At 40.9% G+C, this 22,029-nt stretch overlaps 1 protein-coding gene across 16 annotated transcripts in view; it reads left to right on the plus strand.

Annotated features, from left to right (window-relative positions):
- The window catches only part of TENM3 (teneurin transmembrane protein 3), a 2,735,422-nt gene that overhangs the window by 2,363,112 nt on the left and 350,281 nt on the right, over nt 1-22,029 (plus strand). For 3 of the 16 annotated variants that reach the window (XM_057302227.2, XM_057302228.2, XM_057302229.2), the window contains exon 1: nt 16,581-16,750. The exons of 9 other annotated variants lie outside the window; for them this stretch is intronic. The gene's annotated coding sequence lies outside the window, so the exon portion shown is untranslated. Of the gene's footprint in view, nt 1-16,577; nt 16,751-22,029 lie in introns of those variants that run through there. 4 more of the 16 variants (XM_063604006.1, XM_063604007.1, XM_057302225.2 and 1 more) reach the window with 2 other exon arrangements.

The raw sequence follows: 22,029 nt of genomic DNA on the forward strand, positions 1-22,029 counted from the left end.
ATATTTTTGTTATAATTTTCTCTGACATGTAGAAGTCTTTACATTGGATTGTAGTCAGGTTAAATGCTTTTGTATATGTTAAATGCTTTGCATGATATACAACGTTATTCCACCAACATTAAACCAATCATGCTTAACAATGTAAATTATTTTTAGGACAATATGTACAATGTAATAACTGCTGTGATAATTATGTTTTCTTCATACAGTGAATATATACAAAAGCCAAGTGATGACCAACCTTGAGGGGACAGGAAAGATTTCAGGACAGAAGAGGAGACATCTAAGTTAAGGCATGAAGGACAAATAGGAGTTAGCCAAGGAAGGATGCTCTTCCAGACACAGAGGAGAAATGTCCTGGCCAAAGTGGTGGAAACCACTGCTGAAGCCAAAACTGCAAGGAGAGGCGAGGTCACAAAGGATCTTATAGGCCCTACTAAGGAGCTTGGATGTTATCCCAATGGCACTGGGGGGTCATTTACAGTTTTCCAATTTTTCATCAGGGAATGGATTTGGTTGTGTGTGTGTGTGTGTGTGTGTGTGTGTATTTTTTTTTTTTTTTTTTTCTAGTAGAGATGGTTTCACTATGTTGGCCAGGCTGGTCTTTAACTCCTGACCTCAGGTAATCTGCCTGCCTTGGCATCCCAAAGTGCTGGGATTACAGGCTTGAGCCACTGTGCCTGGCCAGGAAGTGAATAGGATCCTATTTTTAAACAGGTGTTTCTGAATGCAGTGTGAAGAATGTGTTGGAGGAAAACACAAATAGAGGAAGGTATGATACTGCATTCAAGTGAAAGATAATGATTGCATTAGCAGAGGTAGTGACTGTGGTGATGGAAAATATTTTGAATCTAACCAGAGGGCCTGTGGATAGATTTCGCATGGTGAGTGGGGGAAGACAGTGCCAATAAGAGAAGATGTTGGAGAATGGCATCTCGATATTTTCCTGAGCAGTTAAGTGGATAGAGAGGTTTCATTCATGGACACAGGGAATGCAGGATGAGATACGAGTTTGTGGAAGAGGACTATTTCAGCTTTACAATAGGTGCTTGTGGGACATCCTACAGAAGACATTAAACAATTGGATATGAGCCTGGCTGAAAACTGAAGTCATGGAATAGCATAATTTGTGAGGTAAACCTTGGAAGATGGCAGTGATTATGAAAGTCAGAGACAAAGAAAGAAGGAGACAGAAGAAAGGGAGGACGAGAGGAAGGGCAGCTAAGCAAAGGAAGTGACGTGATGTACAGAGGGCAGAAAAAGGGTAGGGGCATGACTGAGAAAAATCACTTTGTCAAGTGCAAGATAAAACTCGAGTGGTCTCCTGAAATAATAGGCTGAGGAATGGGAGTTACTCTCAAGTCAGTAGCATTCAATGAGGATTTGAACATGGGAGGAGCATTTGCAAATATGTCATTAGGAAGATTTAACTAGAATATGGGTTGGAGTGTGAATACAGAGGCCATGTAATAGATTATTGAGATATCTAGGATAGTTATAATGAGATCTTTGAAGGAGAGTCATTTTGATGGCTGGGTGGCGTGATGGCTCACGCCTGTAATCCCAGCACTTTGGGAGACCAAAGTGGAGGATGACTTGAGGCCAGGAGTTTGAGATCAGCCAGCGCAACATAGTGGGAACCCGCCTCTACAAAACATTTTAAAAATTAGGCTAGCATGGTGGCACGCTTGTAGTCCCTGCTGCTCAGGAGACTGAGGCAGAAGGATCCTTTGAATTGAGGAGTTTGAGGTCGCAGTGAGCTAGGATTGCACCATTGCAATCTAGCCTGGGTGACAGAACAAGAGGCTGCCTCCATTAAAAAAAAAAAAAAGTAGAGTAGTTTCAGAAGAAGTAAAAAGAAAACATGGATGGAACAGATCATTGTGAAAATAGAAGTGCTACAATTACTTCTCATTGAACATGGTGAGGACCGGGAAAGGAGGTGACTGAGAATGGTGATAACCTTGAGAAAAAAGGCAAAATCAGAAGCAGGACCTGTTTTTGGGAAATATGTAACTTGCTCTGCATGTAGAACTTTATAGTTGTACTTCATAGAATTAAAATTAAATAATAGTATAGCTGGCTGGGTGCCATGGCTCATACCTATAATCCCAGTACTTTGGGAGGCCAAGAGGGGTGGATCACCTGAGGTCAGGAGTTCGAGACAAGCCTGGCCAACATGGTGAAATACCGTATCTACTAAAAATGCAAAAATTAGCCGGGCGTGGTGGTGGGCACCTGTAGTCTCAGCTACTCGGGAGTCTGAGGCAGGAGAATCACTTGAACCCAGGAGGCAGAGGTTGCAGTGAGCCAAGATCGCACCACTGCACTCCAGCCTGGGAGACAAAAAAAAAAAAAAAAAAGAACAGTATATTGGTATACTTTATTTTTAAGGTTGCTTTTTTCTGCTTGAGCTTATCAAATTGCACCCCAGAGATTATTATCAGGGTATATTTTTCTTTTACCACACACTACAAGAGAAAAAAGACTTAGAAATCCATTCACAAGGAATCTCCAATTAGAGGACCAGTAATCTTTGCCAAGGGTGATGATTGGTCATCTTGGCTAGGCTGGACCTCTACGGAGAAGCTGAAAGACAGCCACATAGCTCAGCCTGGGGTCTGAGCATATCACTTCAGCAGTGATCAACAGAACAATGAGTACAGGAAAGGCATGGAGCATTTCCACGGGAATTGCCAGGACACAAGTTGTTCTTTTGCTGGCATCTTTGAAGTCTATAAAAATATAATTCTGGAAATATCCCAAGAAGAATCTGATGCAAAGTCAAACACATCGAGAATGCTAGATGCCATTTCCATTTAAGTCACTGTCCGTTCTGGGGGTGGGGAGAAGTGTTTGTCATAGTCTTTGCTGGTGGTCTCTCTGGTTCCACGGTTTTATGGAAGTTACGGTTTTGTTCAGTAGAGTCAATTCTCCCTTCCAGACCGCTACAGAGAGCTATTTTCCTTCAACTGTATTGCTTCAGACAGTCTACAAATATGGTGTTTATTACATGACTTCTTCTATCTTAAGTGTTTATACTGCAGGTGAATTTTTTTTCTTCAGTGACTTGACTTGTGAGTTGGTTGTTATTGTTTTCCTTTTTCAGCAAGTCTTTTGCCAAGAAAAAGTGTTTTGATTCCCAACAGGCCAACAAGAAAAAAGACGGGGAATCCTAGCCTATAGACCCAAGTGTTAAGATGCTTTTTAAGAGAGGGGCAATTGGAAGCTGCTTGTAATATGGAGATTAGATATTCTGTCTCCAGCATGGGAACAGGGCTGGCATCGGTGAACAGGCAACTGCCTGCCTGCCTGCCTGCCTGCCTTGGGCCAGATAAAGGCCCAGAAGGAGCAGCTGCCAGCCGGGAGGAATGTGAGAAAATAGGAAATTGATTTGAAATAGAATAGGGAAAAAGGCACGAGAATTAATTTAAGAATTTTCAAAGATTCCCTTTTTAGGCATATGTAGTTCCTGCCTCTGCAGAGGAAGGTGATCTTTAGCTATTTTCTCATGAGATTAAAAAGGCATCAAACTCACAGTTAGTACATACATAAGGAAGACCTGAAGTTGGTTTATTTCTCCATAATTGGAAGAAAATTGAATATAGATTTATATTTTACTCTTTGGAAAGTCTTGTTGATCCTTCAGAAAAAAAAAAGAAATGGCATATTATAAATATTCTAACTCTAGGCACAGGAAAAATAGTGCTTTTTTTTCTTTTTACTAGATACAGTGATATTAATTAAATTTCACATTAACCAGAGGGGGCTGGACAGCTTTCTGTTTGACTGTGAAGGTCGTAGGGATTCTCATTTTCTATTGACAGCAGTTCCTTTGCTTTCACAGATGCCTTTAGGCACATCGTAATGTCTCTCTCGACTTCTTTGCTTAAGGGAGTATGGGGAGTCATGTTAACAATATTTAGGATCACTAATAAGTAAGGGAGATGTTTCCCTTATCCAAACGGACCGAGTTCCAAGTGCGTAACCCTGTGAATAGGATATCCTGGGAGAACATCGTGGAAGGGGCAGGATTCACAAAGACTGCAGCTTTGTCTGTCTTCGGGGTCGTACTCACCAGCTGCCCCGTGAGAAGGCAAGGGATTGAGCAGTAAGCTTCAAGTTCCTTTCAGGTTGCAGCATTTGGTGGTGCTGCATAAGCTCTTCTGTTAGGAAACTGGTGATGCGCTCTAACGTGTATGTCACATACAAAGAGCCTCCTATTTGTGGAACGCCTTATTTCAAGTTGTTGATAAGACACCGAATCATTGGAAAAGAGAGATCTTGCAAAGTATGTACACCTTCGGTAGGAAGAATAAAAGCACATGATATGGCTGTGGTTAGATCCTTGCCACCACCAATTTAATAAACATATGATAATATAGCTCACACACACCTTGTTACCTCTCTTGACTTCTAAAAAATGCACCAGTGCTATTCTTGGCCAGGCATGGTGGCTCACACCTGTAATCCCAGCACTTTGGGAGGCCAAGGCGGGCAGATCATCTGAGGTCAGGAGTTCGAGACCAGCCTGGCCAACATGGTGAAACCCCATCTCTACTAAAAATACAAAAATTAGCCAGGCATGGTGGTGGGCACCTGTAATCCCAGCTACTAGGGAGTACTAGGGAGGCTGAGGCAGGAGAATTGCTTGAACCCAGGAGGCGGAGGTTACAGTGAGCCAAGACTGTGCCATTGCACTCCAGCCTGGGCAACAAGAACGAAACTCCACCTCCAAAAAAAAAAAAAATGCACCAGTGCTATTCTCATGAAGGAAAGAACTTCTCAACTTCTCACCTCTTAAATGCATTGAAATGTGCCTACTATCTTAACACACCGAATGTTAACATATGGAGTAGAATAAAGACAAAAATAGCTGTTCTCTAAATCGTATATGCATTAAGAAGTTAACATTTGGAAATAGCTGAGTGAGCTTCTTTAATTCATTCTTCAAAATAAACAAACCAAAGCTTGATCTGTAATTTTATAGTGGATAGATAGGCAACAAACTCAAGAGGGTGGAAAGGGAAAAACCTTAAGAAAATGAATGAATTTTAAAATACAGCTACTGAGGCCAGCCATCGTTGCTCACTCCTATAATCCCAGCACTTTGGGAGGCAGAGGCGGGAGAATCCCTTGAGCCTAGGAGTTCAAGATCAGCCTGGGCAACATGGCAAAACCTTGTCTCTACAAAAAATACAAAAAAATAGCTGATGGCTGGCTGGGCGCGGTGGCTCATGCCTGTAATCCCAACACTTTGGGAGGCCAAATGGGCAGATCACTCGAGGTCAAGAGTTAAAGACCAGCCTGGCCAACATGGTGAAACTCCATCTCCACTAAAAACATAAAAAAGTTAGCCAGACGTGGTGGTGGGCGCTTGTAATCCCAACTATTCTGGAGGCTGAGGCAGGAGAATCACTTGAACCCAGGAGGCAGAGGTTGCAGTGAGGTGAGATCACACCACCGCACTTCAGCCTGGATGACAGAGCGAGACTCCGTCTAAAAAAAAAAAAAAATAGCTGGGCGGGCACCTGTAGTCCCAGCTACTCCAGAGGCTGAGATGGGAGGATTGCTTGAGCCCAGGAAGCAGTGGTTGCAGTGAGCCGAGATAGCGCCACAGCACTCCAGCCTGAGCGACAGAGCGAGATCCTGTCTCAAATAAATAAATAAATAAATAAATAAATAAATAAAGCAACAGAAAACTATTATCCTAAGACATTAAAGAAACTGGAGGAACCTCCTGGATGGCCATTTAAAGGTTGCAAGTGATCTGAGAGATTTCTTTTTAGAGGGAAAAAATGAGACCCAGATAACTTAAGAGTTACCAAGGTTACACAGCTGGTCAGAAGAATAATATCCTGAACCCAGGTTTCCTGATTTCTAGAGAATTTATAGAGAAGTAGAGAAATTCTTGAAGGGTGAGCTGTGATGTTTCTTTGCTCCTTCAGTGTGCAAACTATTTAAGCTATTTTGTTTCTTTTAAATTATTTTATTTTGCAGTGAGTTCATTTTTATCATCAACTGCAGTGACCATTATTTAAGTAGTCTAAAGCTTAAAGATATCTGCTTGTCTGAGTTTCAGCCATGCATTTTCCTGGCGCTGGTTATGAAACTACATGTTTTTATTAAAGTTGGTAGAAATCATCATCACGCAATAGAGTAAGCTTTTTTATGGCATAGATGCCCAGAAATAATTTAAGGCCTTTCTCACTAATCATAAATTGCTGTTAATCAGAAACTGACTTGTTTTTTTTCCAGTTAGAAAATTCCTCATTCTAGCCATCCTTATGAAACCCCGCCAGAAATTCCTTGAAGGTAAATTTGCCCAACAACCACTGTAGAATACAACCAAAAAAGATGCAGTTATTCAACATACACTTGTACCTAACTTTGAGAACATTTTTACTTATGCTGGCTGCTTATATCATCTGAACTGAGGCTATCTTAGACTCTGTAGTTAAGGTGACATAGTGATATATTGATCTAATGAGTAATATTATGAAATTAATTCTAAAATACTCTAACTTCTTCTGCCTTAATTTTTAAAATTCATTTGAATGATCACATTGTACAAAGCTTTTGTTGAAAATCTTGCAAAGGCCTTTGGCCAAAAATAACATAGTTCTACATATTTTTACAGTGGTTTCTATTTCAGTCAAATGGCCACCAAGGATGATAGGCTCTGAAACATCTGGATGGTCCCGTGTCAAAATCTACACGTGGACACTTGCCTTTGTGGTCAGGATCTTCAGTTTGCCATGGCCTCAGGAGTTACGTTTAACTTGCTCAGCATCGATTAATAGATGCCCTTATTTTGCCTTTCAATGACTCCAGATCTTTTGCAAGACTCAATTCCCTCTGTACAGATACAGCTGTGAAGTTTGTTATCACTCTGAAGCTGAAAGTCCCCAGGACTAGACAGTAATTGAGTTTTCCTTACCTGACAGCCTCTGACTCTACCTGTTTTTCACTCTCCCTTCTCTCCTTTTTAGAGAACTCTCTTCTCCTATATTACTTACTGTGTATGTTTCTATGATTTCCCTTAAGCTGCCGAAGTTGCCCCTAGCAAGACCCTAAGCACATTGGCTTTTTACAAACCAAGACAGACCCTAGGTAGAAATTTGCCTAAAAGAATTTGTATATTTTTTCCTACAGGGTATTTTAAATAATGGAAATACGGTTTTCTACTTTAGTTTTAATCTAGGGATGTCCTGTGACGATTAAACAAGGCATTTCATGTGAAAGAACCTAAGGTGTTTCAGGCACATAATAGGCATTCAATAAATGTGAGAGGAATTCAAATCTAGAAGGTTTGAAGAAAAAATCTGGTGTGTAAACTAGCTGTCTCGATTTCCCCACCATCCACTTGGTTTTCAATACCCATTACCTCTGACATTCACCCCGTTATTCTACTAGAATTATTCTCCTTTAGATCGAAAATTGCTTCTTCCTGCCAATTTCAAGACCTTTTCTTCAATCATTAGAAGTATTAATCTGTAACATGTATCTTTGTTAACCATCACCCACACCATTCCCTGTCCCAATTCTTGAAATCTCTACTTGGGGCTTCTTCGTCATTTTACACTGCAGATTCTCTCCAACTTCCCAGACGGTGCCTTCTGTCTCCCCACTGGGTGAACTTCCTCTCTCTGGCCCCTCTATGTAAGCATCCACCAAGATTCCAGCTTGGCTGGTTGCTGTCTTCGTTTACTCATTGCCTCTGAAATCTCATCTGCTCTCGTAAGTATCACTGTTAGGGAACCAGGTTAGTAAATCTACATTACAGAACGAAACCCCCTTCTTCCAGCTGCAAACTCCTGGTGGGCACCTTTTTTTTTTTTTTTTTCCGACGGAGTCTCGCTCTGTTGCCCAGGCTGGAGTGCAGCCGTGCGATCTCGGCTCACTGCAACCTCCACCTCCCGGGTTCAAGCGATTCTCTGCCTCAGCCTCCCAAGTAACTGGGACTACAGGCACGTACCACCACGCCCAGCTAATTTTTTTGTATTTTTAGTAGAGACGGGATGTCACCATCTTGGCCAGGCTGGTCTTGAACTCCTGACCTCATGATCCACCTGCCTCGGCCTCCCAAAGTGCTGGGATTACAGGCGTGAGCCACCGCAGCTGGCTCTGATGGGCACCTTTAAATACAGATAGCCAAAGCAATGCTCACTTCACTCCGTTTCCTTTCTCTACGCCATTTGTCTTATCATAGAGCTTTCTTCTCTTCCTGGGCCTACATGTCTAGATCTAAGCCTGATGACTCAAAGGTGATGGTTCTCAGCTACCTCCACCCCCAGTCCTACAGAGGAAGTTCAGAGAAGAGCCTTTAAGAGGATGAAAGAGATGAAAAACAGACCCATGAGGAAATGGTAGTAATAATGAGTTTAACATGACGATGTGGATTTTAAGGGAAGATTTGAGAATAATTATCATTAAGTATATGAAAGGTCCTTATTGAGAAAATGGTGACCAGCTGCTCCTCACTTCTGCGGAAGACCGTGCGGAAGGCATTGAGCATAAATTGTAGCTCTAGAGATTTTTTTTTTTGACTTTTATTTCAGGTTTGGGGATACATGTGAAGGTTTGTTACATAAGTAAACACGTGTCACGGGGTTTGTTGTAGATATTATCCCATCACACAGGTATTAAGCCCAGTTCCCGATAGTTACCTTTTCTGCTTAAGTTAGAGACTCTTAAAATAGAATTGCCCTCAGTAAACAATGTAAAACATTGTAATGTATTACTTGGAATGGGTATGGCACGGAAGGGCTTTTTTTTTAACCAAATAAATTCATCTGTGTGTGGTGTAATTTAGACTGGATTATATCTGAGAGCGATCTGGGAGGGTATCACAAAATTAGATCATGTATTAAGTTTATGTTCGGTTTTATAATCCTGTAATTTTTATAAACAAAAAATGTATTTATAGATTTTTCTAAAATAATGACCTTGAACTATCAATGGTGCTAGGTGACATTAGGTCACAGCCTCTGCCCTCGTGAGGTTTATGTTAGGTTAGGAGTATGTGAGAGAGACACAGACAGACAGACAGAAAGAGAAAAAGAAAACAATAATTACAGAATATTGTGACGTATACATAGGAAAGAATCATTTTAATCAGCAAGCAATTTTTTAAAATCTGGATTCTTCATTTCCATTGACCCATCCATTCATCCATCCATCCACTCATTCCCAAACCAGCATTTATTTTATTTATTATTATTTTTTGAGATGGAGTCTCGCTCTGTTGCCCAGGCTGGAGTGCAGTGGTGCGATCTCCGCTCACCACAACCTCCGCCTCCCGGGTTCAAGTGATCCTCCTGCCTCAGCCTCCCTAGTAGCTGGGACTACAGGCACGTGCCACCATGCCCAGCTAATTTTTGTATTTTTAGTAGAGATGGGGTTTCACTATGTTGGCCAGGCTGGTCTTGAACTCCTGACCTCATGATCTGCCCGCCTCGAACTCCTGACCTTGTGATCTGCCCACCTCTGACTCCCAAAGTGCTGGGATTATAGGCGTGAACCACTGTACCTGGCCCAAACCAGCATTTATTTGGTGTCTCTTTTGTGCAAGACACTATGCCAAATGTTAAGAAATCAGCAAAGAAATCGTCCCTATGCTCGTATGTTCGTGGTCTGGAAGGAGCTACAGACAAGTAGACAGGGAGCAGAATATAGTACGATGAAGGCAGGACAAGGGTATTTACAGAGCTGAATGGGAATGCAGAAGAGGGGCCCATAAACTATTCTTGGTGAATCAGGCAAGGCTAAATGGAAGAACTGACTTCTAAGCCAAGTTATGAGCAAGCAGAAATTGGTCAGCTAAAATGCAGAGGTATGGAGCATATACTTCCTCTATCCACAATGATGCATAAATATATGTGCATACTCATAAATCGTGTTCACAAAGTCAGAAAATCCTGAAAAACACATTCTATATGACTATATCATGAAAACACCTGAAATTAATAATTATTATCTAAATTTATTTGTCAATAAAGATATGTTAAACTATTTGCAAAAATATCTTAGTACATATGGATTCTTTTGAAATGGTTGATATTATAAATTGTAAAGGGTTAATATAAAAGCTTGTGTGATTTCTATGTTCTGTCCACTGCATAAAGGATTTGATCTATGCACGGCTATTGCCACTATAGACAACTACCCATCTGACAACACCACTGCACTAGTCACCAATGAATAGTTCTTTGTTTCTAAACAATCAAAACAAAGTACTTATAGTAATACATTTAATTTCAAAAATTTTTGACATTCAACCAAAAATGCTCGGTCTTTTTGTTTGTTTGCTTGTTTTTTTAGAGATAGAGTCTTGCTTTGTCACCCAGGCTGGAGTGCAGTGGCACAATCATGGCTCACTGCAACCTCCGCCTCCGAGGCTCAAGTGATCCTCCTGCCTCAGCCTCCAGACTAACTGGGACTACAGGCATATGCCAGCACACTCGACTAATTTGTGTGTGTGTGTGTGTGTGTACATATGTGTGTGTGTGTGTATATATATATATATATATATATATATATATATATATGGGTTCTTTTCTGTAGAGATGTAGTTTCGCCATGTTGCTCAGGCTGGTCTTGAACTCCTGGGCTCAAATGATCCATCATCTCAGCCTTGCAAAGTGTTAGATTACAGGCATGAGCCACCGTGTCTGGCCTGAGAACCAACACAAGTGTTTTGGGAATGGGTGAATGGAATGATGGTTGGAAACAGATGGTCCAGATTGAAGAATTTGCTCCATAATTAAAAACAATTCAATCATCTTTATTTATCACACTTCCATTTCTTTATCTTGGACTGCCAAAGAATACATTCAAAATACTCCCCAAAATGTATTCATATTATCAAAGCCTAAAAGTCAGGTGAACCCCAATAAGTTGCCAAGCATAGACACATACTGCCATCCCTGGGTGGGCCTAGGAATTAGTGTGTCTGCAGCCCCTGAATCCAATGTGCCAGGGATAAGCAGCACTCCCTCTAGCTTGGCCACTCCTGTCCTTCCCTAGTCATGGAGGTTACTGATAAAACTAGGCTTCCATATACTTCTCTGTGCTATAGATTGTCTTCTAACATTGTTGGACACCTGATGGCTTGACTTGGGTTGGGCCCTCAGCTCTTGCTACGTACTCAGTTCCTGGCATCCACAACCCCAGCTAACTCTTGCTGGCCATCTGGATTTCTCTTGAAGCTCTGCCCTCCTGCCTCTCTCCTGCTCTCACCACCAGGTAGGAATGATGTCCCTACCTCACCCCCTTCCCTCCTACTTGGATAGTTGCCAGGACAGGGCTGAAGCTCACTAAGCCTTTCGTATACAGCGCATTGCTTGATTGCCCCCTACAAAGAGTCCAGACCTCATCACACACACCCAGATCCTGCTTCCTCCTCCTCCCTGCCTGCCCAGGTTGTAGAGGACCCAGTAGGCTCCTGCCCAAGGTCATCTGAATTAGGACAAAATTAAGGACCAGTGCTTTTGGCAAGCAGTGGACATGATTGGATATCTAAAGAAAGAGCCCTAAGTCTTCATCATGTATCAGATTCCGCAAAGCATTTGGTTTTTTGGGGGTGAAATAATTTAACACCTTTAAAAGTAAAGAGAACTCACCTTTAGAAATGATTTCAGATGTGGGTCATTTATTGTTGTGAAATAAATATGTCTATTGTGGGTGGATTTTTCCATAGGATAAATCAAAGAAAGAATCACCTAGCTATTACACTAGCCTTTTAGATTTACTGTAGACATCTGTGAAAAATTATGAATTGGCCTTTATTACAAGACTTTGTTTTCAAACCTTTATTTCTGTTCCAATGTAAATGATAATTGAACTTTACTGGAGAAAAGACCCATGATTTTAAATATAGTTTTATGTCAGCTTATAGTTTTACATCAGAGTCCATATAGCTGTTAGAAAGTTATGTGCTACTGACAAAGTAACAGTTGGCAAAACATAAGACAAAATCTACAATTTTATTCACAGGATCTAACTAATGTACCATTATTATTACCAATTGATCTCAGTGTGCTATAATTTTGGTAACAATTTCTTTGATATGCTTTTAAAAATATATATATATTTACAAATAAAGGTATAATTTTTAAGAGTCAGTCTAAACAGACTAGATTCTACAGGGACAGACATATATTGACCTATGACAATCCCTAATTCCGGTGTTTAGGAATGTTTGTTAGCCATTTTTTTCCTCTATAAGATTGCAGCTCTCAGAGGATACTAATATTGGCCTATTTGTTTCCTGACCTCTTGAGGTAATTTGAAAACACAGGAGAAATCGAGGACTATCCCTTTTTTTATTGTGCTCCTTCTCAAATCCACAAGTTATCAATTTTTAAATGGAATATTATGTTTCCAAATCTTTGGTGGGGCTTATCCTGATAAATTTTATTTAAACGGTGAACTACACTCCTAATAACCAGCTTTCTTTTTTTTTTCCGATGGAGTTTTGCTCTTCCTGCCCAGCTGCCCAGGCTGGAATGCAATGGCGCGATCTGGGCTCACTGCAACCTGCAACCTCCACCTCCCATCTTCAAGTGATTCTCCTGCCCTAGCCTCTCGAGTAGCTGGGATTACAGGGGGATGCCAACACACCCGGCTAATTTTTTGTATTTTTAGTGGAGATGGGGTTTCACTATGTTGGCCAGGCTGGTCTCGAACTCCTGACCTCAGGTGATCCACCCACCTCGGCCTCCCAAAGTGCTGGGATTACAGGTATGAGCCACCGTGCCTGGCCAATAACCAGCTTTAACTATTGAGTCAATACTGTCTAAATATTTAGAGAAATGGTTAAGCGGCAGGCTCCTGAGTCCATCAAACCTGGAACTGTGTTTAGGCCCAAGCACTCTGTAACTATGTGGGCACATGATTAACTTCTCTAAGCTCCAGTTCCTCATCTATAAAATGGGATGATATTACTCTTCTCATATGAGATTAGAAAATTAAATAAAAATGGTGTGTATCAAATGCCAGTCATAAAATGAAGTGCTTAGTGTTAGCTTTAATCATAATCATCTATTTAGTATAGCTATGAGTGTTTGATTTTGATTTTGTATTAGCACCTCTGACAATATGGATTTGGTACTTAATAATTAGCGGGAAAGGTAATAATCTCAGTGTCGGTTACAATTCGATTTTTCTTCAAGGTTTTTGGCCTAAGGAGAGAGAGGTCAGAAGCATTCTTAATATGAAGCTAAGTTGGTGCCAGTTTGAAGTAACAGTTCATTTGTGGACTTTTTTTTTTTTTTTAAATACAATTTGCTTTGATTTGGTTTGGTTCATGCATTTTTAAAAATCTTCCTTGTGGTGTTCGGTCATTAGATTTTTATGCCTAAAGAACTGAATTCAGTTTTAAGTAAAATTCATTTAATATTGCAAGTATGATTCCACGTGGTTATTCATTCACAACATAAAATAGCCACATAATTCAATATATTTGATAGTGTCTGCTCATGGAACTGTGGGGAATTCCGCAGATCTTAGACAAGAATTGCTTAAGTTATAGAAGGTGATATCCATAATGCTAATTATCTCTGACATCATCGATATGGCAAACTATAGTAGAAGAAAACAGAAGTTGAACGTGGGCCTCATTACACGTCTCTGTGGAACTCTTTGGTGGACTCCTGTATTTAAAAGACGGCAGTGATTTAATGTATGCATGGGGGTGTCCACAAAACTGTGTATCTTTTCTTGGGAAGATATATGTGGAAACCATCCTTCACTTTTCAACAATAGAAATTGTTTAAAACCATGTCTCTTCCTCTGCCTTTGCCCCATGGGCTGCTACTGCTACTGCTCAGCTTCGTTCAGTGTAAATCCTTGATTATTCTCAAAGGATCCCATCTTTGTCTAATTTGGAAATACATAATTAGTTTTGTATTCAGAAAAGGTGGAACTAGATATACATGTAGAATACTCCAGTACACTCCAATATAAAATTTTGCCTAACCTGTATGTAATACTTATATCTAATTAGCATTTTAAATGGAAATTTTAATAAATGCTATCAATCAGTGACCAATTTACATAGCATTCATCTGGGGAAATGAGCAGGCCAGAGGATCAGTCTTCTTGAGATTCATCTTGACCCAAACAATGGTTTAAGATCTTAAAACCTTTCATTCTTCCATTAGTGTGCTTATCTTTCTGCATTCGAACGTTCTAGTCCAAGTCCAGATTTGCTAACTTGTGGTTGTCAAAAATCGAGGAGTGCATTTTTGAAGCATAGACAAGCCCCCAGGTCCTAGCACTTTTTTTTTTTTTTTAAGAGACGGAGTCTCCCTATATTGCTCAGGTTGGTCTTGAACTCCTGGGCTCAAGCAGTCTGCCTGCCTCCATCTCCCAAAATGCTGGGATTAGAGGCATGAGCCATGCCGCCCAGCCTCTTGGCAAATTTTAACCGTGTAATGTTCTGCCAATTTAATTCTTCAAAGATTCCAATTGAACAACATCATCTTCATCCTCTGCCCTAGTTATATGGTGTTTATTTGCAATTACTTCAGGTTACCCCCCACCCCCCTCAGAAGACACATGCATTGCATTGATTTGTGAAATGATCCTTTTCAAAACATTAAGACTTAAGGAAGATATTTGCTTAAGAGCTTAGAAGTTTTGCAGTGCCCAACAACATACCTATTGTTCTATTTTTTGACCCAATTTACTAAAGAGAAAGAATTTCAAAACCCTGAAATAACTTCAAAATTTATACAGTGTCAAAGGAATGTCTAAATTTTAAATAACCGCCTTGTGTTTAAATAATTTCTATGATATCTTCATAGTGTCCCAATTAAAGGGTGAATATATTGATCATTAATGGAGGAATAGACAGGCTGGTTGTGACGTTGTAATAGTGTGTTTGTGAGTCACGATTTTAGAGACCCAGAGTTAGTGATAGAAAAAAAAAAAAACTAAGGTGTAGAGACTGCTTAAACCCTGAGCGGCGTTAGATATTTCCATGTATGAGGATGGATGTCTTAGACGTAATGGAAAATGAGAAAGAAAAGTATCTACAAAGAGGTAGAAGAGCTGTATTCATATTCTTGTAGCATTGGGTATAAAAAGCGACAAAAGTCAAGGTAAAGGTAGTATGTTCAAGAAGATAAAGAAATTACTGTTATTGTTGAATCATGGGAATGAGGAAAGCATTTTGTCTTTACTGGAGGAAAGACGGTGGGGGAAGAGAGAAATTCTAATTGCAGTCTGCTAATCTTACCGATAAATGAAAAGAGAACACTGATCCTTCCTTTCTTAAAGTATTAATTTTTTGGTTTGGGTCTGTATTTAGAAGGTAGTTAAAATATGGAATGAGAGCTGATAAAGATATGTTGTTGATACTGGTATTGTGATGTAAGGTGCTTCATGTTTTCCTTGTTTCTTTATAAAAATGAGAGGTTTGGAGGGATTGGAAGAAAGCACCGGTGAATCTAAAAATTCACGAACATTCAGTCATTCAATTCCCAGTTTAATGGAGGAAGAGGCTGGAGGGGATGGAATGTTCTGGAAGAAAAATTAAAGGAAGGACGTTGGACTGGAAGCAATGCAAACATAATGATGATAGTGGATCTGGAGGGGAAAAAACACAATTTTTTATAAAAATTTAAGTGATGCAATGTTGAAGTATGTTTTATTTAAAAGTAAAGCTAGTTAGAACACCACATGAGCTATTCCGGATCAGGGCTGTCCAGCCCTGGTATATCATGGAGAGTGGCTCGGGCCACTTGCACACATGCCTTCAGCCCCTGGGACCGTCTTCTCTCCCCGGGTCGCGACGCTGACTCGTCAGCGTTAATGGGGGTCCGCGACTGCTGCGGGGACGAGGGCGCAGAGCAGCCCCCGCCACGGGCCGGTCCACACAGGGGCCGAGAAAGTGGCGGAGAGGCGGTGGCCGAGGCCGAGGGGCGAGCGCGGGCTGAGCTGGTCCCTGCTGCGTTCACGAGCGACACCCACCCCTTCGCTGCGGACGCCCCGCGGGCGCCAGGCTGGGGGCCCTGCGACCGACCCCTCCCGCCCCCGAGGTACCGCCGGGCCCGCCTGGCAGGCAGCGCGTCCCGCGAGCTGGAGGGCCGAGTTTCGCGGGGACGTGGGGCGTGTGGGTGAAGGCGACACCTCGGATGCGGGACGCATGAATGGTGGCAGAGCAGGGGTCGGGATCCGTTCATGGGTTGGGAGAGAGATGCTTTTGTGAGCACGGGAAAGTAGCGCTGCCGGAGAACAGCTCTGAGGCGGGATCAAAAGCCGCCGGCGAAGCCCCGCCGAAGAACACGGCCGCTGCCCGGGGCGGCTCGCGAGCGCGCGTGTGTGGAGGGGAGGATGCCGCCCCGCGGGGTCTTCGGAGCGTGCCGGGAGCGGGTTCTCAGTGCAGCTCCCCCGTCTTCGCTGGGGGCACGGCTGCTCACAGGCCCCGGCCCGCGTGTGTGGAGCGGGGCGAGGGGGTGAGGCGAGGGGGTGAGGCGAGGGGGTGAGGCGGCGGCCGAGCCGGGGCGCTGGGCGCGGGGCTGGCGGGAGGCGGCGGTGGCGGCCCGGCGCGAAGGGGTTAAGCGGCGCACCGCCCCCTCGGCGGCCGGGTGTAAACAGAGGAGCCTCAGCCTATCAAGTCTGGCCGCCGCGCGCAGCCCGAGCCCGGAGCCAGGCGCTGTAACACGATACGCTCCAGACCCAGGCAACTTGGCGGCGCCGGGCTCGGTTCCTCACGGCCACAGCGAGGGCGCGCCGCGGCAAGGTGGGTGAGCGGCGGCGGCGGCGGCGGCCTGGGGCGGGCTGGCGGAGCGCGGCTCCCGGTGAGGCTCCCCGCGCGGCAGGGTCGCTCGCTCGCTCCGGGGACCGCGGCGGTGGCGGCGGCGGCGGCGGCGGCTCCGCTCCGCTCCGCTCCGGGGCCGGTGGCTCCGCTTTTCTCCCTTGTGGTGTCGGAATGGGAGGAGGCTCGGCGCGGGTTTGAATCGGTGCGGAGGCAACATTCGCATCTGAGATGAGGTGGCTTTTTAACCCCTGAGGGACCACATTTAAGGATTTCGAAGAGATGGAGGCTGAACTTTCTCGATGACTCTTCGTCACCCGGAGTGGTGCAGGTAGCCGCGGGGAGAATGGAGTCTTTTGTTCCCGGTATTTTTAATTAGATGGATTTTTTTTTATGAGTAGTGTACTGTCCTAATCCGTGAGGCAAAGCTGCCTTTTTGCCTGCATTCGGTGACTTTTACGAATTCGTTGGGAGCTAGTCTTAGCAGTAGTGATTTTGGATAATTTATGTCTGAAATGTGCAAAAATCGGCATTGAGCTTCAATTAATAAGCCCTTTGGTTCCATTAACTAAAATCCATCATACTAATTGCTTAATGGGGGAAAAGGTACAAAATAAGCTTGCTCATTAAAGAGCAGTCTTTTGCCTGCGAAATACGTAGTGTGATTTTTGTCAGGTTTAATAGAGCAGTCTCTCAGAGAAATTCAACTTTGCAGTTGTGCTTCGATGCAGGCTACTCCTGTGCAAAGATAGTTGGAGATGGTTTGGAAAAACTTGTGCTGTATCTATTAAAGTAAAAATCATTTGCCATTGATGTGTGTAGTTCAATAAAACAAAGATCTGTGGCAGCTCTGGGAATGAGAAAGTCACATTTCCTCCCTCTCCTGTGCTGCCGTCTCTGTCTCTCTGGAATATCTTATAAATGATATATACAGCTATATGTGCCTGTGTCACAAAGTCATTCTGTCTTCTGAAAGCCTAATATAATCAAATTCAGTGCCTTAAGATGGTGTAGTTGAAGATTTGATCCCCTTCCACTAAAGTGGAAATACTTTCAGTAATTGAAAGCAGATTCACGTCTGGAGTTGTACAAGCCAAGGTTTTCATTTTTAAAATAAACCTTTTGTTCTCTGGTTTTAAATGTTTCAGAGAGCCATCCAAAGACCTCTGTGTGCTAATTGTTAAAGTAGTACTTAAGAAAGGATTGCAAATACCCAGAGAAGGCATTTTAGAAATCAGCTAACTTAACTAAGCCTCCCTCTCAGCCGAATATTTTAGTGCAGCGTGTACTGGTCTGTGCCCCACATTGTTTTTTTTTTTCAGCGGACTCCCAGGTATTAAAATGCGACTGCAGCGTTCAAAACACTAAACTCTAGGCAGAGGCCATCTGCTATAAGAGGTTAAAAAACTTGAGAAATGTTGGTGTTATCCCATTTTATACTGTGATTTACACAATGTGATGATGAATTTGAGATCCGCTATAAAGTATGTTTAATTTAAAGAGGTGGTGATTATACATTAACTGAGAGACTGAAACTCACAAAAACATGAATGCAGGTGGTTCACCTGGTTCCTTTCTCTCATCTTCAGAGACTAAGTGTTAAAAAGCTTTAAAAAATTGGCTGTGAAAGACTGAAATTAGGGTACATTCTAGACAAAGAGGGAGTCACTTGATCTCTTATTAGCTGTGAAGATAGAGAAGAATAGTGCTGTATAAGAGCGTTACCTTCCTTCTTCAGGACATGATATCTAAAATGAGTTGTTTAATTATGAGGAAAAAGTTAAAAGAGTTGTACTTTTAACAATGACAGTTGACATCAGGAAAAGATAGAAAGGCGCATTCCAAATGTTTTTAATGACTAGTTTCTTAACCTGTTGTATTGATCATTAATAAGATGTGAATGGACGTATTTCCAGAGTATGACATGGCAGTTTGATTTCTTAGAAACTGCTCGGTAGCCCTGCATTTTACCTTGTTTTCTTGCCTTCTCAGTAGTTTATCATTGCAGCACATTATAATAAATATGAAGTGAATAACTTGGCCATAATTCAAATGATATTCTTGTTATTATGTAAAAGCCCTCTTTTATAAAAAAATATTTAAAGTATTCAGCAGTTTTTTAATTACCAAATAAAGTCATACTAAATTTTGGCTGTTGCGTCACGTTTCTTAGATAGCAGTGGCCTAGTGTGGGGCATAATAGAATTTAATTCTTCTCGAAGATTTAGAAAAAGAAAAGCGACTTCACATGGACTCTTCTACTGATGTCTGAACACTGATTTTCAGTGTAATATCCTTGTCTAAACATTTAAAGCTTTTTGTGGCTTCTATTTACTGTTAGTTTTTATGTTCCTACATATTTTTACTTGGTTAAAGGGGTGCACAGGATCTTCTGGCATCTGGAATAATACATTCAATTTTTCACGGGACTCCTTTCTTTCATAATGTAGGCAAGTGGCAAAGGAGGCACTGTCTAAATAGAGTGATCCTGATAATTAATGCTATAAAATAGATTAAAATGCTGTATTTCAGGTATTCATTCCCTTAAAAGGGCCACCAGAACAGCGTTGCTAAGCACCCGTCACTACTGCAAGTAACAGAAAATGACCCAAATTAAAGAACCTGTTCTAAGCTGTATTCTTGCATTTTCTAAAGTTCATTTCAAAAGATTTAACAAGACTCATTCAATTAGTGGGGAAAAAAGATCTGTTTTCAGCTCTGATCAGCAATTAAGAGACTGGGCTTTGGAACATCAGTTCTTTATGTTTATAATTTATTTCGTTTGGTAGGCTTTACTTTAAACAATTGTGAATAAAGATTTTTAACAAGCCACCTTTCTAGCAATCCAGACGTAAATGCTAAATACAGGACAATATATTTGTTTTAAATTTTTATTAAAATGAGTTATTTTATAGTAACTTTGCCTCATTTAAAGAAAGTTTAAATTTCACACTAATATGATATATTAATGCTTTATTATGGATTTCTTACTCTGTGAAAATCTATATGTATACATGCACACATACAGACATATGTAGTTTAGATTAAAGGATGGCTGTGATTATTCTATCTTATCATAGATGTGAGTGCTTTAGCACCTAACACTTGAGAAATAGGATATTCTTCCTTAAGGATATTTGAATGTTGTGGGAAAATGGTACCATGAAGGAGATAGAATGGTTTGGTGAAGAAAGTAAATAAATAAATTATTAGGAGCAGAAGTTTTCTTTTTAGATTTTTTTTTTGGCAGGGGACGGGGGGCGGGGGGGTGTGCAGTAAACTGTACCCTTCTGGGTTAGACCAGAACTTCTAAGTAGTTGTGGCCAAATGGTTAGATCTTTCAGTGGCCTGGTTCTTAGCTAACACAACTGCAGTCACAAATACAAGCCGTGGAACTTCCTGGCAGAGAGAAAGGAATGAAAGGATAAGGGCTATTAGAGGAGTGGGAGAGAGGAGCAGGAGGGTTCCCAAAGGTTCAGATTAGGATCATTAGTGAAATTTTTGCTGGATCACTTTGATCTAGACAAATCTAAAGCATATAAATATGGATTTTAAGTTATGAATGATAAGTGCTATTTTGGCTATAATCACGTGAAGTGATTCATATCCAGAAACATTGACAGTTTTAAAGCCCAAGTAACACACTTCTTTATTCTGAAGAGATGTTTTGCATTAGAAATTTATTATGCTTAGATTTATCAATTTGGTATGACAGATACCTCTAGCAATAGATAATATGCAATAAATAAAAGTTGTATAACTCTTGTTGGAGTTTTGTCTAAGATGAAAAGTTATTCTAATACTCATTTTTGCATAAGGCCTTTTGACCTGAATTGAGTTCTCTTGTTGGGTATTTGGAATACGTTGTCTTCTGATATGTCCGAGTTTGGTTTTCCCTATAAAGAATAACAATGTGTGTACTATAGAGATTATTTTTATATGTGTGTATATATATATATGCCTACATATATAGCAGGTTTGAAAGGATGGTATTTTCATATTTAAGAAACCAGTTGTTTTAGGATTGTTGTTTATACATTGATTTTTGTTACAGACCCAGCTGTTCAGTTAAAATCCTATGTATTTAAGTTTTGAAATGTCTACTCTTAATTTTTACTGTTGAAAGTAAAAATTTTACTATTGGCAGTTGTTTTGCAGGTCGAAAACCACTACCTTTTTGGTTTCCCAGAAACAGTTTATGCCATAGATGTTATGTTGGTATGATGGTAAATTCATTTTACAAGGGAGGAATAATAATTGAAAAGTACACGCAAATATTTGTGGGCATGTCACATTTAAATAATAGTTAAATTTGGGAAACGACATACTATAGTATTTAAAAGAAAAGCAGAGTTTCTCTCTTAAATGTTATTATTCCCCTCACTTAATATTAAATAGTGTTTGACATAAATGTCTCGGTTTGTACATTGAGGAGGCAGAATATATTACAAAATGTAACAAAATGACTAATATGGAACTAACATAAAAAACACTTTAGTCTTTTGTGGTTATATATATTAACTTAAAATTTGTGAAAAATTAAAACGATGTGTGAAAGTTTCAGTGAATTGTTTTCATCCTGGTTTGTGCACAGTGCCTTTTTTTCCTTAGCCTTAAACTGCAGGGAGAGATGGGGCCTGCTGTCTAGAGACCTGTAAAATGTAATCTGGATCGCTTTTTATGCCTTTTCTTTTAAATAAAACAAAATTACCTTATATAACAAATTTAACATTGTTAACCTTTTATAATTATTTAACCATTATTTCATTTTACCTCCTGCTTCAAAGTTGTAACCTTTTATAATTATTTAACCATTATTTCATTTTACCTCCTGCTTCAAAGTTGTACATTAGCGGAGTAGACACCTGGCTGAGCTCTTAAAAGTTTATTTGGCTTTCAATTCCTGTGATAGTAGGGGGCAGTACATCTCCTTAATTATCTTTGTTCAGGGAAATGCTGAAAGGCCAGGGTAGTTAAACAAGGCCATTTGGATTTGTGAGGTCGAAGTCAGATGCAAGGAAAGTGGTTAAATGCATTATCATCTTATTGAGCCCATCATCAGTAAAGTGACCTTGATGGAGGTGGAAAAAGCCATTTGGCTATTTTATGACAGCCACCCCTGCTTGTTTTATCATTTACACATTTTTAAATATGGCTTTATCATATTCTTTCTTTTCGTTTTCAAATATTATTTCCTCTGATTGTAGATCATCAGAATGAAGGTGAAAATTAAAATTAGTTTCTTTTTAATGATAGTTAGAGTT

Source organism: Pan paniscus, chromosome 3 (assembly GCF_029289425.2).
Source record: "Pan paniscus chromosome 3, NHGRI_mPanPan1-v2.0_pri, whole genome shotgun sequence".
Taxonomy (NCBI): Eukaryota; Metazoa; Chordata; class Mammalia; order Primates; family Hominidae; genus Pan; species Pan paniscus.